Source organism: Triturus cristatus, chromosome 12, assembly GCF_964204655.1.
Source record: "Triturus cristatus chromosome 12, aTriCri1.1, whole genome shotgun sequence".
NCBI lineage: Eukaryota > Metazoa > Chordata > Amphibia > Caudata > Salamandridae > Triturus > Triturus cristatus.
In genome coordinates this window covers 760,975,189-760,991,426 of record NC_140595.1, presented here as the reverse complement: position 1 = coordinate 760,991,426, position 16,238 = coordinate 760,975,189, and the positions used below count along the sequence as shown (strand labels likewise).

The following is a 16,238-nucleotide window of genomic DNA, read 5'->3' as shown; positions in this document are numbered from 1 at the left end:
GTTAATCAGTGCAGTGCCATCCTAAAAATTGTTGGGACACTGGCAAAACATATTTTGGGGTCCCCTATCTGGAACCACTTTAATTTACCATCCATTTTCAGCTAAAGGAAGTTCTCATGAGGCCAAATAATTAATTTTACCTAAACCTTCAGCAATGAGGCAGACAAACACATCTCAAAATAAAGCTTGAACAAGCATCTATAGAACCACTTTTTTCCTCATTGGGATTGATTTATTTTGTCATGCAACAATATTAATGCTTTAACAACAATACATTACACGGAATTTAGTGTCTATTAGCATGTGTGCCCATTGAAGGAAAGACACAGTAAGGATGATTTGGTTTGAAAGGCTGTTTAGCTGACTAGAATATACTGATTCAATAGACAAATGCACACAACCATTGAAACTGTAGCTTTAACTGGGTGGGAATCATAATCACAAATAATATACCTGTTCACAAATGGCACTCTCACTGCACCAGGCAAAAACAAAGCACTGCTTCCAAAATTCTTCTCCTTAATTCTATTTCCCTGTCTTGTTTCACCTCTGCTCTCTCTTCTCTGGCAGTAACCTCTGACTGCTTCGACTAAGAGAAATGTTTAAATGTTGTTTTTATAAGATTTTTTGTAGTGTACTTTTATGGTTTTTATTAACCGAATGAAATGATTATGACTGACTGACAAAGAGAAATGGGAGGGGCCAGAAGACAACAGAACAGAAAGACAGAACGATCAAAAGAATTGCATTGTTTAGCAGTGTATTAGTAGGAGAAGGGAGGTAGAGATAAAAATTCCATAATATGAAGAGTTTCCCCAGTGAGGATGCTGGAGGTAAAGTGAATATTTGTGAGATACCCAGGGAGAAAGAGATCAATAGAGGAAGAGAGGTAAAGAGATAGGTAATGCTTAATAATGATACAGAGAAAGTGAAAGCTGGGGAGATAGAACTGTAGCAGGTGAAAGGAGTGAGGAAGCAAGAGAGAGGTAAGGTAGAAAGGGTTATCGGTTAGATGGAGAGAGGTGTATGTAGGCAGAGATGTACATAATTGAAAGGAACAAAAAGAGATGCAAGATATGGTGAGTGGTGGGCTGGAAAGAGGGGCAAAATGAGAAGAGTTATACAAATATAGGTGCTATAAAGAGAGTAGTAAAAAAGAGATAAGGGAGAGAGAATTGGCTTAAGAGTAGAAACAGAGATGAGGTGAAATGGAAAGATATAGGTGACATAAACAACAAGAAGTGAGTTTGATACTGAAGTAGAGAGAGTGAAGTAGAAAGAGAGTAGTGGTTTAGTGGGGATGGTCGAAATAGAGAAAGAGATGCACAGAGCGAGAGAGAACAGAGATAGAAGATATAGGAGGATGTAGCAACAAAGGAATAAAGTAATGTGAGGTTAGGTAGTGAGACACAGGTAAAAAGATAGAAAAGGAGAGGAGAGGTGGGGAGGTGAGGAAAGGAATGAATGTTGAGACAAACGGATAATTCAACTAGCGTGTGAGAGAGAGGGAGCATAAAGTATAGGGAGAGATGAGGTACTGAAAGAGATTGGTTAGATAGAGGATTGGGAGAGATGCAAGAAGTAGAGTAGAGATAGGAGGTGTATAAAGAGGTAAAATAGAGGTAGACAGATAAGTATGTGGTTAAAGGAGAGTTAAGGGAGAGCTATACAAGAAGGCTCAGAGAGTGGGGAATTGCAAGGTGAGGTTGTGAGAGAGAGGTGTGTTAGAGGTGCATTGAGATAGAAATGAGGTAGAGAGAAAATAAATCGAGAGGAGAAGGTAAGTAGAGATGTAGAAGTAGGCAGAGAGAGGGAAGTGAAGAGAGAGGAGTGGGGTAAAATAGCTATGGTGAAGTAAGGACAGAGAGATCGAAATATCATTGTATAAATAATTGCCACCTAGAGATCAAGAGAGCGGTGGCATGGTGATTCTCCCAGCTGTCAATTTAAAAAAGAACCTGGTTTTCGTGCACATTTTGATCACATTACCAGGGGCCTTCCTGGAAGATACAGTCATGGGCAACTGACCACTTTGCCCATGTCTAAATGTATACAGAGCTTTTATTTTTGCCAAAACAGTTATTAAGTTATGCTATATTACGCACATTTGTAGAGCGCACTATCACCCAAAGGGCATCCTAGCGCTGAGCAGGTGAGAGTCTAGCCAAACCTAGAGCCTAGTGGGACTGCTCAAAAAGCCAGGTCTTCAGCTTTTTGCGGAGTTCAAAAAGTGAATAGGAGGATTTTTATTTGTACTGCCAGTTCATTCCATGCTTAAGCTGTGATGTAGGAGGAGGCTGTACTGCTGGATCTGATTTTCAATATGTGTGGGATGTGTGCAAGTAGGTATCCAGAAGATGTGGAGACCTGCTATGCCAGTGTTATGTAGTAAAATGTAGGAAAGGCAACCCCCTATTCAATAGGTCTGGGAGGAGGGGGAAAACAAATGAATATAGTTGCAAGAACAATCTCCCACAGGACCTCTATTCGGAGGAGTATCGGAATTGGATGGCAACAGGGCGTCCGTTAGAGGGGTAACGGAAGAAAACTCTCTTCACATTTGTGAAAATAATGACAAAAGGAAAAGATAGAACGTTACAAACAATTATATGTAAATCTAAAGGTCCTGACGAAGATGGAGACCACTGATATTGTCCATTGAAACGTACGTCGGCCAGAGAGTGTGACACCCCAGGCATCAGCACAGCAATTGAGGGTGGATGATGCCACCCCGCTCTTTATCCATCTGTGCATGCAGTGTTCGTCTGGGGAGTAGTATGGTAGTGTGAGTATGCTAGTGACATGGTTGTGGGTCATTTGAATGAGGTATGAGTGCAGGGGATTGTTGTTGATTTTCCTTTTTTCTTCTTTATTCATTCTGTATAGTAAGTTTACATATTCTGAACATGAATGTAAAATTGTATTGTGGTTGTTGCACAAAATGAAATGTTGCTGAAGTTAATTTTCAAATCTTGACAAATGAGTTTTCAAAACATTTAAAAAAAAAAAAAAGACTAAATATAATAAAATATGAAATAAAAACTTGGTGTGTGGAGAGTAGCACTTTAGCATGCCCCATATTTAGAGCTCTAGTAAGCCATTGTTAAAGAAATAGAGGTTGGGTAGGAGATTGTTCTTGCAACTATATTCACCAGTGTTATGTAGTGCCTTAAAAGTGTTGGATGAGGAATTTGAATTGTGCGTGGTTGTTTATTTGGAGTCAGTGGATCTCCTTCAGGAGTGGTGTGATGTGAGTCTAGCGTGGGGCGTTGAAAGTGATTTTGGCTGCAGAGTTCAGAATGGTCTGCGGCCTTCTGTTTTTTGTTGATCCCCTAGAGAGGGTGCCCCCTCAGGCCAGCTTACTTGTGACCAGGGTGTGTGTGATGGTATTCTGGGTGCTGATTGGTAGCCATTTGAAAGACTTCCTCAGAATCTTCAGCGTATGGAAGCATGAGGCGGTGATGCAGTTGACTTGAGCAGTCATGTCAAGTTTTTTGTAGATGATGTTTCTGAGTTTCTTCATGTGGGTGGTGGGGTGAGTCTTGGTGGGGTGAGTCTTGGTCCTAGCTATGATGGCCACCAGGTAGAGTTCCATAGTTAAGAGCAATTCTTGAAGAACCTGATCTTGTCCATGAGGGAGAAAATGAGTTGTATGTCACTGGCAAAGAAAAGAATGTTGATGCCATGGGAGTGGATAATGCTGGCTAGAGGGATCATGTACATGTTGAAGAATGTCAAGCTCAGGGAGGATCCTTGCGTAGCACCAGGAATGAGGTCATGGACATCCAAGGTGTACAGTGCCAGACAGAATTACTGTATATAGTTATGGGTATATGTATTTATTCTTTAAGGGTCTGGTCAGAGGCAAAGTTCCTCATATTGCAGCTTTTGTTGGTTTTATAGTATTTAGTTGATAACATTAGTGAGCCTTTTGATATTGTTGATTTAAATGTTTGCATTACTTTATTGGTTAATGTTCTTTATAGTTGGGGGTGCTAGAGTGCCGTCTGCAAAATGGCTGCCACTCTGTGAGGCTCTGCTGGCTGAACTGCTGATCTGTAATTTATTGAGCGGATCGGGTGGGTGCTGTAACTCCCAAACAGCAGAAACGATAATCGGAACCGCTTGTGCCTGACTGGTTCGGAGGAGGAATGCTGCAGACATCTGTAAGCGGGTGGAATGAGAGACTATAGCAGCCACGGGATCGCGATGCAAAATGGCGGCCCCGCGCGCAGTGGCATAAGGAGTGCCGCTTGTCTGCAGCATGAAAATGGCATCAGGGCACCCCGCTCGTCTCCTACACACCCACTGCATTGGACGAGATACCTGTTGCCTGCGGTAGGGAGGCGTGAGCAGTGATCCCCCGGTATGCTGGCTGTGTGCTGCAAGAGACTGGGCCCATGCAGGAGGATCTTGCCCCGAGGTCCGGCGGACTGCAGCGGAGACATGCATTCGGCACGTAGGAGCCCGCCGTCTGAGCATGCCTGGTGGACAACGAGCCGGAAGCTCTGACTGGCCCGGGAGCGCTAGCAGAATTCCCACAAGCAGTGGCAGACGGCCTGCTGTGACACCAGCTGGGAGGCAAGAAACAAGTACTGCCTGTGTGAACCTGACACCCTGCATGACACCCCAGCGCGCAGAGGCCTGTAGAGGGTGGCTGGCCTCCAATACCCGGTGGGCCCCTCGAGTGGTGGGCTGCCAGAGCGGCGGCCCGCACTGTAGACAATGCCTGTGTCTCCTGGCCCCCCCGGGGCACCTGCTGGCAGTGCCGAGGGCGCCTGCGGCTTGGCGGGTGGGCGGACTGCGGCTAAGCAGAGGTGGGACCACGAACGTGCAGGAGCAACCCCCACAGAGACAGGGAGGAGGAGGCTGGACCCCGCACTGATCCTTGTGGCCTCCGACCTCGGTGGTCTGTTGGAGTGCACCTGAGGTGTCCCCCATTCTCTTTTTTGTCCAAAATATTTGCAGTGTCATAAAACAAAATCTTTTTCTCCCTGATGAAGGCCTTCTAACAAAGATTTTAAGGTCCCACGTCGAAGGTTGAAACACGTTGGCATCCCCCATTTGAGGCCAAGAGGAACAAGCTTGCAAAAATATATGAAATAATGAACAGTCTGGTCCATATTAAACAGACATAGACCTTGAGCTGTATATGAACACTCTAACCTCATACCAGGACCATACAATTAAAAAAAGGGTTGTGGAGATAAGAGTATTTTGGCCCTGCCATTTAGAAGTTTATAGTAGGACTTGTTAGTTTTCATGTGATTTGTTTGTAAAGTCTAAACTGTCAATTGTAGTGGTAGTTGTTGATTGCAAATGTCATAGTTTTAGTTTTGAACACTGTAATAATGTGTCTTGTGTAAAATGTATATATATATGTATGTTGCTCCAAGTTTATCTCCTTGTTTAAGAAATGAATTGTTTGATACAGCCAAATGATTATGGCATAGAAGAAAAATGTATGCAATCTACTTAGGCTGTTTGGTCTAATTCAAAAAATGGAATACTGTAATAAGTAACATAACACATTAGTTGAGTAGGTGTTAAAAAGTTCACATTGATCTATGGTGGAAGAGGCATCCCTTTTATGTTGCTACATGTTAATAGATTCCAGCCTCTTCAGTCCGGAATTGAATCACTCCCCATTTTGAGACTACGAGGTGTTTTACGGCGCCCACCTCTTGCAGTCTGGCCTGACTGCTCGTTGAAGGAATCAGCGTGCCCTGCTCTCTCGACATTGGGGACGGCCTTGGGGACCTGAATGTGCTGGGGGAAGGCAGAAAGGACAGCTGGAGTTCCATCCGCAGATTGCAGCCACCACGATATGGAGAGTGCAGGGGACCCAACACACCAGCATGGTGTGTTGACACTGATTGGGCACTGCAAGCGGGGGCATCGCACTAAGACATCCCAACAGATCAACCTCTCAACGGGGAGAGCGCTAGATCGGCAGGTGTAACACGAGCGGGGTCAGTATTGATGAGGACCTCCCACGGCGCCCAGCATCGGAACGATCCACGGAGACAATGCAAGGCCGGCAGCAAGCAAACCAAGCTCTCTTTTGAGCAGACGAAGGGCCCCCGAGTGGCCGTCCTGCCAGAGGATGGCCCTTTGGAAGCGACCTAGTTCGCTACACCCACGACAGATCCCAATATACGGGAAATGTTTCTAGACCTGAAACAGTCACTCTCCACCATAGACTACAAAATTGACTCCATGTCTAACCGCCTAGATCGGCTCAGAGACAAGGTCTCTAACTACGAGGAGTGCCTTACAGAAGTTGAGCAGCGCATGTCTGCGCTGGAAGACGAGGGTAACACCACCCGGGAGAAGCTAACCCAGATGGAGAAGGTGTTGGAGGTCATCCATAGCAAGGATGAAGACCTTGAGGCGAGATCGCACTGCAACAATCTGCACATCACGGGAGTCCCGGAGACCACGGCTATGACGCGAGTCAAGGACTGCATTGAAGAAATGCTCCGGGCGATGTTCGGGGACACCCTCACCAAGGTATGCATCGTGGAGCGGGCACACAGGTCCCTGGGGATGAGACTACCACCTGGCGCCCCGGCAAGGCCTACTGAATTATAGGGACTGGGACACTGTGCTGCGTAAAGCCCGAGATCTCCAGTACACTAAGTACCATGGCAATACAATCTCTTTTTTTCCCGATTTTACCCTGATGGTGCAGGTGGCACAGAGGGAGTTTGTGCGTGTAAAACATATGTTACAGCAACAAGACATCAAGTGCCTGCTTCTTTATCCAGCGAAACTTCACATCGTCCATCAGGGCAAGACTGTTTTCTTAACTGATCCTAAGGCGGCCACCAAGTTCGCTCGCGCCCTAAGGCAGCCTGAGCCGGCTGTGAGGGCAAACGGCGGACACGCAGAGGAAGACCCCCATAACAAGAACGATTGAACTGTTGAATAACCGGATGTAAGCTGGTAAGGCAGCGGCACTCCTGGCTGCAAGAGACAGATTTTGCAGATAAACTACTCCTATCCTTGGGCCGAGATGTACAAGCTCACTTGGACTAGGGGGTGAAGGCCTGCCTGGTCCGACTCTGAATGGGGCGGGGGTGAATTCCCTTCCCTGCCTTTGACTATACCTGGTCCAGCCACCCAGCAATTGCATGCTGGAGTTCCCCGCGCAGCTTGTGCCTCCCGCAGGGATGAATCCCATGCAAGTGACTACTGATGACAACTATAGGCCTTTTCTGTTTAAAGGTTTACCTCTCAGCCATGTTTGGGGGCTGTAATGGGTGGAGGGTGGGTTTGTTGGGTGGGGTGCACACTTGTCACGCAATTTGACTTCCTTCACTCTTTCTCCTCTCTCCTCTTCTTTTTCCTCCTTTTGACTCCCCCTCACGGGCCCATGGGTGCGCAGAACTGCACATCGCAGAGCGACACTGTAGTGTTTGGAGATGGGTGAGACCACCGCAGATTTAGATGTGATTAAGGTAGTTACATGGAATGTGCGAGACCTGAATGACTGTCGGAAGGTGAGACTGGTAGCTGCATATCTTAAGCATCATGGGGCGGATATATGCTTTTTACAGGAATTACACCTCACTAACCAGAACTGCATGCGGCTCAGGGCTAGGTGGATGGGAGAGAAATTTGTTGCTGGCTACTCTAATTATGCACGGGGCTCGGCCATTGTCCTCAGAAAGGGACTTCCTTGGAAAATGCACATAGCACTTTATGATCCGCAGGGGAGGTATGTGATTGTTGCAGGGGTTATGAGGCAACAATCGGCCAGGCTGGTGTCGGTCTATGGGCCAAATGTGGACGATCCACAATTCTTCAGCGAAGTTTGGAGGCGGATGGATCCCCTTGAGCCTGGGCCTGTTCTACGGGGGGATTTTAATGTGGTGTTGGATGTGGATATGGATAAATCAAGCGACTTACACCAGCTCAGTACCATTATGGGGGATCACGGACTGGTGGAAGTCTGGAGACGTCGCCACCTCACCGGACGTGAGGGCATGTGTGTCACTTCTGCGGGCCCTGCCTGGTCCCATATCGATTATTGGCTTGCAACGCGAGACATGGATGCATGGGTACTTGGGCTTGCGCATCTCGCCAGGTCCCTCTCTGATTACAGCCTGTGATACTTCAATTTGCGTTGCCGGGTGTGCCCTTTATTTGGAGGCTCCCTGTTAGGGCGTTACGGGATCGGGTATTGAGGGAATCGATCCGCGCTAATATTATTGAATACTTTGAGCTAAACAGCGGTACTGTGGATTCCTCCTCAGTGCTGTAGGAGGCCTTTAAGGCGGTAATCCGGGGAAAATGTATTGTCAAACAGGCGAGGGTACTGCGCTCACTCAGGGGGATCTCCGATGCCTGGAAGGAGAAATCCTGGCACTGGAGCTTGAGTATTTAGACAGCAATAATCCGTAAGTCCTGGACAGCATTAAGGGAAAGATCGCAGAATTCGAGGAGGTGGCGCAGAGAGAGATGCACTACCTGAGTAAAGAGGCCCGAGCGTGACAGTATAGCGATGAGGACCACGCGGGGAAAATGCTGGCGGGCTGTTGAGGAAGCCCTGGGTTAATGAGTACATTGGCAAGCTACGCATGGACAATGGGGAAATAGTGGCAGCAGGAGAGGAAGTGGTACAAATGGAGATGCTTGACTTTTACACCTCGCTGTATTCGGCGCATCAGACAGCGGCACACCCAGATCTGTTTTCCCTCTTTGATTCCATTGAGCTGGCCTGGCTGAGTGACGGACAACAGAAATATCTTGATGAGCCTTTTCAGGAGGAGGAGGTTATTGCAGTGATCCGGGTCATGCTGGAGGATAAGGCTCCGGGGTTGGACGGACTCACTGCCTCCTTTGATAAAGAATATGCGCAGATTCTGGTCCCCCATCTTCTTAACATGTATGAGGACTCCTTAGAGCATGGTTCCCTCCCACCCTCATTGCAGGAGGCACTAATCATGACCATCCTTAAGCCAGATAAGTATCCGCTGCTCTGTGACTCTTATAGACCTCTTTCCATGATAAATCTTGATAATAAGATACTAGCCAAGCTACTGGCGTTGGGTCTGCTCCCACTGCTGCCGTCAGTGCTTCGGCCCGATCATTGTGGGTTTGTGCCCAGGCGAAGCACCGCTCACAATTTGCATACTTTCTTTGCGACCATGCAGATGGGCGATGACTCCCTTCCTACTGTGGCCGTGTTCTTAGATGCAACTAAGGCATTTGATACTCTAGAATGGCCTTACCTGCTCTTCTCTCCCACTTTGGAATTAGTCGCCTTACTGTACTCAGCCCCAACCGCTAGACTCAGAGTTAATGGCCAGGTGTCCCCTGCACTCTCAGTGGCCCGAGGCACTCTCCAGGGCTGCCCTCTTTCCCACCTCCTGTTCGCTGTCGCAACGGAATTTCTCGCTGCAAGACTCCCGCAACATCATGCTAGACGTGTTCTGGACTTCACCCCTTGGGTGATCCTGGCTTCCATGTATGCTGATGATGTCACTCTATATGTGCAACACCCAGCTGAAAACCTGGACCCGCTCATTAGGGAGGTGGTCCGGTTTGGTGGAGTGTCGGGGGTCTCCATTAATTGGGAAGAATATATCATATTTCCTCTTACTGCGGCCCTTGCCCAATTTCAATCAGAATTCCCGCTTCAGTGACCCACCGACTGGTGAAATATTTGGGGATCTGGCTCAGTTGGCACCTGGATGAACTATGGAGTCACAACTATGGCAGGCTTATGGAGTGGCTGGAAAGTTGTTTGAGTAGGTGGAAATCGCTTCCCTTTCCCTTGCGGGCTGTCTGGCCATTGCCAAGATGGTGGTCCTCCCCAAGTTCCTCTATGTTTTTACCAATCTGCCACTTCCCCTCACTGCGGCGTTCAGGTGCTGCCTGCGCTCAAATCTGATTGCACTGGCCTGGGCGGGGAGGCAGCCTCAAGTGACATGGGAGACTCTGACGCTGCTGCTTGCCCAAGGTGGAATTTCCTCCCCGGACATGGAATTATATTATAACTGCGCCCAAGCTCAGTTTGTCTGTCACTGGGTTTTCCCAACTCTTATCATGGCCCACACTGCCAGGGAGAGTGATAGGGTGGCACCAGTGCCCTTACACAAGGCTTTATTTTGACCTCAAGGGAGACCCAGAGCTAAAATTGACATTGTTGGTTGCACGGTTTGGACATGGAGGGAGCTTCGCCACAGAGCGAACTTGGAAGTCACTCTTGCCCCCTCGATCCCTCTTATCAGTCACCCGGGACTGCCTGTAACTACTGAGGCTGGGATGAGTCAAAGAGTACGAGGGCTTCAGATCACCACAATGGGGCAAGCGTTCCCTGATGGGGTGTTTGTCACTGTAGACGATGCATTAGGCGATCAGCACATGGGGCTGCTGGACAGGTTCACCTACTATCAACTATGAGCAGTGCTACGTGCTTTATACAAGTCATTCCCTGTTGTGCCACCAACATTCCAAGCGCTAGAGGACTTTCTGAAGAACCCCTCACCATGAAAACTTGTAACCCAGCTATATGCACGGATGCAATGCGCCTCCTCGATCTGTATTCCCCAAGCGCTGTGAGAGTGGTAGAGGGTGCTGGGTTGTCCGCTTGAAGATGACACGTGGGCATACTGCTGCACACAGCTTAAGGAATTATCGCTTAACTGTAGACTGTGATTAATCCACTTTAAATTTCTTCATAGATTGTACAGAACCCCGGTGTGGCTCCACAGGGCAGTTCTTATCTTAGATGGCAGATGTAAGCGCTGCCGAGCTCCAGGGGCATCCTTTATTAATATGGCCTGGGAGTGCCCTGTGGTGGCAAGTTACTGGGAACGCATGTTTGAGACCCTGACCCTGATGATCAAAGCCCCGCTTGAGTGCTCCACTTTAGTGGCCCTGCTAGGATACGTGCGCAACGTAGCTGCAGGACATAGAAAACTTGTGGAAATGTTGTTGCTTTTAGCTAAGAGATGGGTGGCTTTTTGTAGGGACCGAAAGGGCAGTCCAAAGATAGAGGATTGGCCTAAGGATGCAGCATTCTGCAACAATCAACTAACTAACTACTGGGAGTTAATGCCTGCCCATTACCAGCCTAGGGATATCTGGGCGCCTCTGCTTTGCTACCTCAAATCTAGCTCCCACCACACCGCAGATGAAGAGGAGGCGGTCGCTTAGACACCGCGCACTTGCTGCATGATTTGGTCATGACCCATTCAGCATCTGAGCATGACTGGACTAAAACACCCTTGTCAGAACACGGTGGGGATGTCCTCACTTCTTACCTTCTTTCCCACTATTGTTTTTTTTCTTTGCTCTTTCTATTTTTTGTGTCCCCGATATGTCTTCATGGTTCAAGGTTGGAAACCGGTTTTGCCTATTGGAGGATTGCTGTTTTGAGATGTAGACCCGAAGGAGATGGACACTCTGAATGGTTTTATTCCTTCGATCCATGTCTTCATGACTCTTAAATGTATTCTGTTTTCACTATGTATGTCACATAGCAGATTTTGACTGATATGCTATCAATGAGCATGTTTCTCTGTATTTATCTTCTTTCTTAAACTCAATAAAAAGAACCTTTAAATAAATAAATACATGTTACAGTTTGATTTTATTGATTCATTTTGTATGAGTTATGTCCTTCTACAGAAAATGCTAATTTAGATTTTATTTATATTGTCTGATATTGATAGTTTTGAATATAATTGTATTTATATCTCTATATTTATTAATATTTAGAATGCTGTATAAGTGTTTGTAGTTAAGGCATTTTTTTGTGTGGGGTTGTATTGTCTTGAATATAGGTATATATTTTATTGGGGTGAATTATAAATATTTTGGTGATGTAACATTTATTTTTCATTTCAACATGTGCATGCAATATTTTATTTTTAAATAATTGTTTTATGTAAAAGGTGCTTTTATATTTATTAATGATAATGTAATTATTTTGGTGATACTATCCTAGTTGATTTTGTGTAAATCAATATTTTTGACATAATATATATGAATTTAAAGGTGAAGATATTTGTGTTTCCACTATTTGTGTTTTCAATATTAGAAAAATTCTAAATTTTTACCAATTATAGTTGTTTCACAAAATGTATGGCTTTATTAGTTAAGTACAGTGTAAGGAAATGCCTCTTTCTGTATGTTCACCCCACATTTATGGATTGATGCTGCTGTTTTTTTTACTCTGAGAGTGCATTGAGGCCTGCTAACCAGACCTCAATGCCAGTCTTCTAACCCCTTACAAAGTGTGTCTCATATTGGCTATCCCCCAAATGGCAGAGACTGAGGGACAAATGTAGGTAAAAGCACTTTTGAGAGTCCTTAATAGCGAATTTGAGGGAATCGCTATTAAGGACTCGCAAAATGCCATGTAGGTAGGAATCTCAATATTTTTTGATATTCCTTAATATTCCTTATTTGTGAATTGCAAATTGCGATTCGCAATCAAGGAATACCTTCCCATTCATTCCTATGGGCCAAGAGGCCCATTGGAATGAATGGGAATTGCGCACGCAATTTGCGATTACCCAATAGGTACTCGCAAATTGCGTGCGCAATTTCAGGGGTGCAAGGTTTCCAGAGGGACAACCTGTTGCACCCCTGAAAAATGCATGTGTGCACATGTGGCGCACATACATGTCCTAAGGGCATGAATGTGTGCCACATGGCACTTTTAGAAAAGCCAAAATGTGCTTTTTAAAGGAATTTGCAAATTACCACCAACTTCAAGTTGGTGGTAATTTGCGATTACTTAAGGCCAAATCGCACTTTCTTTTGTGCTTCTTACATTGCATTGAAGGAATCACAAGTTGCAATTCCTTAAATGCAATCGCAAAATAGGGAATCAAAAATGTTGAGATTCCTTATTTTGAAGGGGGTTTTTGTGTGCTACATTGCACACTGTTAATTTGCGATCGCAAACGCCGCAATTCTGCAAATTTCAGCATTTGCGATCGCAAATTGGCTTCCTACATCTGGCCCTGACTTACTTATAGGTCCCTTGTATATGGTACTCAGGGTACCCAGGGCATGTAAGACAGGTGGTCCACCCAGGGCTGCAGCACTGATTGTGCCACCCTGTGTTTGACAAAGAACAAAATGGCTCCAAGTCTGCCACTGCAGAATGGAAGGGCAGTAGTCACACTGCTAGTTCAACCTTGCCATCTAAACCAACGGCAATACCCCCACTTCCCTTGACAATATATGCAAGTCTCCCCTAAGGAAGGTCCATTGAGCCCTAAGGCAGGGAGCTGTATATTATTAAGTAGGACATATATATATGTCCTGGCAGTAACACTTCCAAATTGTTGTTTTTCTGCAGGAGAGTTAGTAGCACCCTTGGCCAACACAGAGTTACCGGCTGATCACTCAGCCCAGCTATCATATAAATGGGACTGCTGGGATTGGTATTGTAAGCTATCAAATCAACCACAGCATAAACCCGACAAAGTCGAATTTAATTTCACTATTATTGAAATGCAGCTTTTAGAAAGTTTCCTCCCTGTGACCCAGTTTGTCCAGTATCCTAACATGGTTAGTGGCCACTAAACAGCTTTCTTCCCTCCTGGGGAGTAGTGTGAATGACTCCCAGCCTTAGTACCAATAGCAGCCGGCTACAGAGTGATGTATTACCTCCCCTTCACAGGAGGCCGCTTAGGGTGATAGCTCAAAATGAAAGCTTCAAAAGTGAAGCCATCTTTGTTGGGCAAATAGTGATCTCACTCTTGGCTGCCCTTTGTTCAGGTAGACAGTCTGGAGGCACGAAAAGAGAGAGAGAAGACCATTGCCTAAACTGGTTTTCCTTGGGCGTGCAGACGTCTGGTAGCCACACATTTAGGGTGGGCTACCAAGCTTCTAACATCAAAGGAAGGGTCCTGATATTGTCAGATGGGCAGAATAGTAAACTATAAGATTGATACATGCCACAAATATCTGGCAAGTTGTTATCAAGAAGGAGAGCACCTTGTAGCCCATTGACTAGTGACCTCATTATCAAGCCTGGGCACTTTCTGGGAATAAATATGGCATCTAGACTTCAGATCATGCCAAAAGTGGACAAAGGACTGGAGAAGAACTGCCCTGCCCTGACCCCTGGACTTGATAAAGAGAGGCTGAACCATTTGCTGGATTGCTTCTGCCTTACCTTGAGCTAACAAAGAGAAGACTGTAACTGTGGCTCCTGGCTTGAACATAAGTCATTCCCAAGCCCCAGACCAAATATTTTACTCCAAGGGTCAACGGCTGACCCCCTTGAACCAACACCAGAGCCAACAAAGCTGATGAAGCCCAACTCCACAAGTCAGTAGTCACAGCAGAGGAATCACCACTGACTGCAGCTGGGTGCCCCAAGAGAAGAGACAAATTCTCAATGACTGAAAGTTGCTACTGAGTCAGTCGAACAAATATGTTTAATCTGAGTCCAGATTGGTTGCCTAAGAGGGACATCAGCCTCCATCAAAGGATGTTTATAGGACTGCTATGCATGGCGACAGGTATAGCAGCCACTGCTGGCCTTCTACTTTCTCAAAGAGGACTTCAAAAGAGTTTGACCTCTGTGGCCAAAGTCGCCCCACCTGACCACTGGACCGAGGAATAACTGCAAAGGCACTGCCAACTACTGCATGGCCTCCAGAGCATCCTTGAGCATCTTGCATCTTCTGCAGCATCATGACTACTCCAATGAAGTTGTGCTGTAAAGTTTAGAACTGGACTGGAAAATTCTTTGGTGGCCAGGTAACTGTCTAAATGCTTCTTTCTTGCCCCCCAGTCTATCTCCCTGTCAGATATTGTTGCCCAAGTTGGGCCAGTGTAGTTGAACACAACTTACAAACTTCTCAAACTGAGATTTGATATTTTATTAAAATCTATATCTTTGGGACTTTGGTAGATTTTGTTAATCTTTGATTCTTGAATTGATAAGAATATAATCAATTTGTATAAATTGGTGTCAGGTTTCTTTCATGTTATGTGACTTTATTTTGTTGTTCAGTACTGATAAATGCTTTACAATAGTTCCTTTGTTTAAGCCTTGCTGCTCGCAGCCATAGCCCCCCAAGGCTGAGCTTAAGGTTTTTCAAAGAGCCTGACTGAACCCAAGAAAGTTTTGGCAAGTTTATTACATGGTAAGTACGCACAGCCAAACCATATAATATACCCAAATCCTGACATATAGAAAGGCAATATTTTTTTATCAATATTTATTTTTGAATATGTTGCGTTTCAATATTATATGCATCGATATTATGTAATTGTATTGCGGTGGTACATGTGCATTGGACTGGGACCGGGAAGTTGAAATAAGGTCTAGGAGGTGTCCTTCAACATGGGTAGGTCCCTTTACTCGTTGGGTGAGGCCCAGGCTTTGAGGGTATTGGATGAGTGCTTTTGAGTTGGGGTAGGCTTGGTCTTCTAGAAGGAAGTTCATGTCTCCAAGAAATTGCTAGCATTGAGGGCAAGTAATGTGACAAAGTCTGTGGTAGTGTCGGTGAAGTTGGTGCACAATTCTTTTGACAGATCAAATCATCTCCAACGTTAGGTACAGCTAAATCTGATCGATTGGTTTCCCACCAGCATCACAGAGCTGGACTGATCATAAGTAGAGCTCCCAGTTTTACTGTATTTATTTTTTCAACATTCCCATCTGCATTTATCCATTTATTTTCTTTGGCTAACTTATTGGTATTTAGCCATATTTATTTTGAGTTATGTGAATAAATTAAGTTGACACCAATAAATATGAAATCCTACTTTTATCCCTTTGGGTTTAAACACGCTAAACATCTCGATTAAATAAAACAATACACCTATGCAAACATTTTATCATTATATCACAAATATAGGATGAGATATGTATTAATTTAAGAAAGTCCAAACCAGTGTTTTTTACTCCCCAAGATGTAAACCTGCTCAGCTGTTGGCCTAGAAGTCATGAATAATAGCATAGAGAGTCACTCAAAAGATGCACAATTTTCTGTTTGTTTCTGCCTTTAAAAACAATATATACTAATTATATATATGATATAAGACATACAAAGAGGAAGCACATTCTTATCTGATTGTATTTATCTGTAAAAATCTGAAAAAATTGAAATCTGGGAGCCTAAATCATAAGGCTATAAATAACATCGTTTAACAGACAGAACATTTCACCAACTTACCTTTAAACTACTAATTGGGACATTGGACTTTCTTAGAAAATATGAATTGTAAAGGCAGAGTTTCAGATGTTTCTC

At 45.1% G+C, this 16,238-nt stretch overlaps 1 protein-coding gene across 1 annotated transcript in view; it reads right to left on the bottom strand.

Annotated features, from left to right (window-relative positions):
• The window catches only part of LOC146782741 (extracellular calcium-sensing receptor-like), a 107,521-nt gene that overhangs the window by 34,145 nt on the left and 57,138 nt on the right, over window positions 1-16,238 (bottom strand). The gene's annotated exons all lie outside the window — the stretch shown is intronic.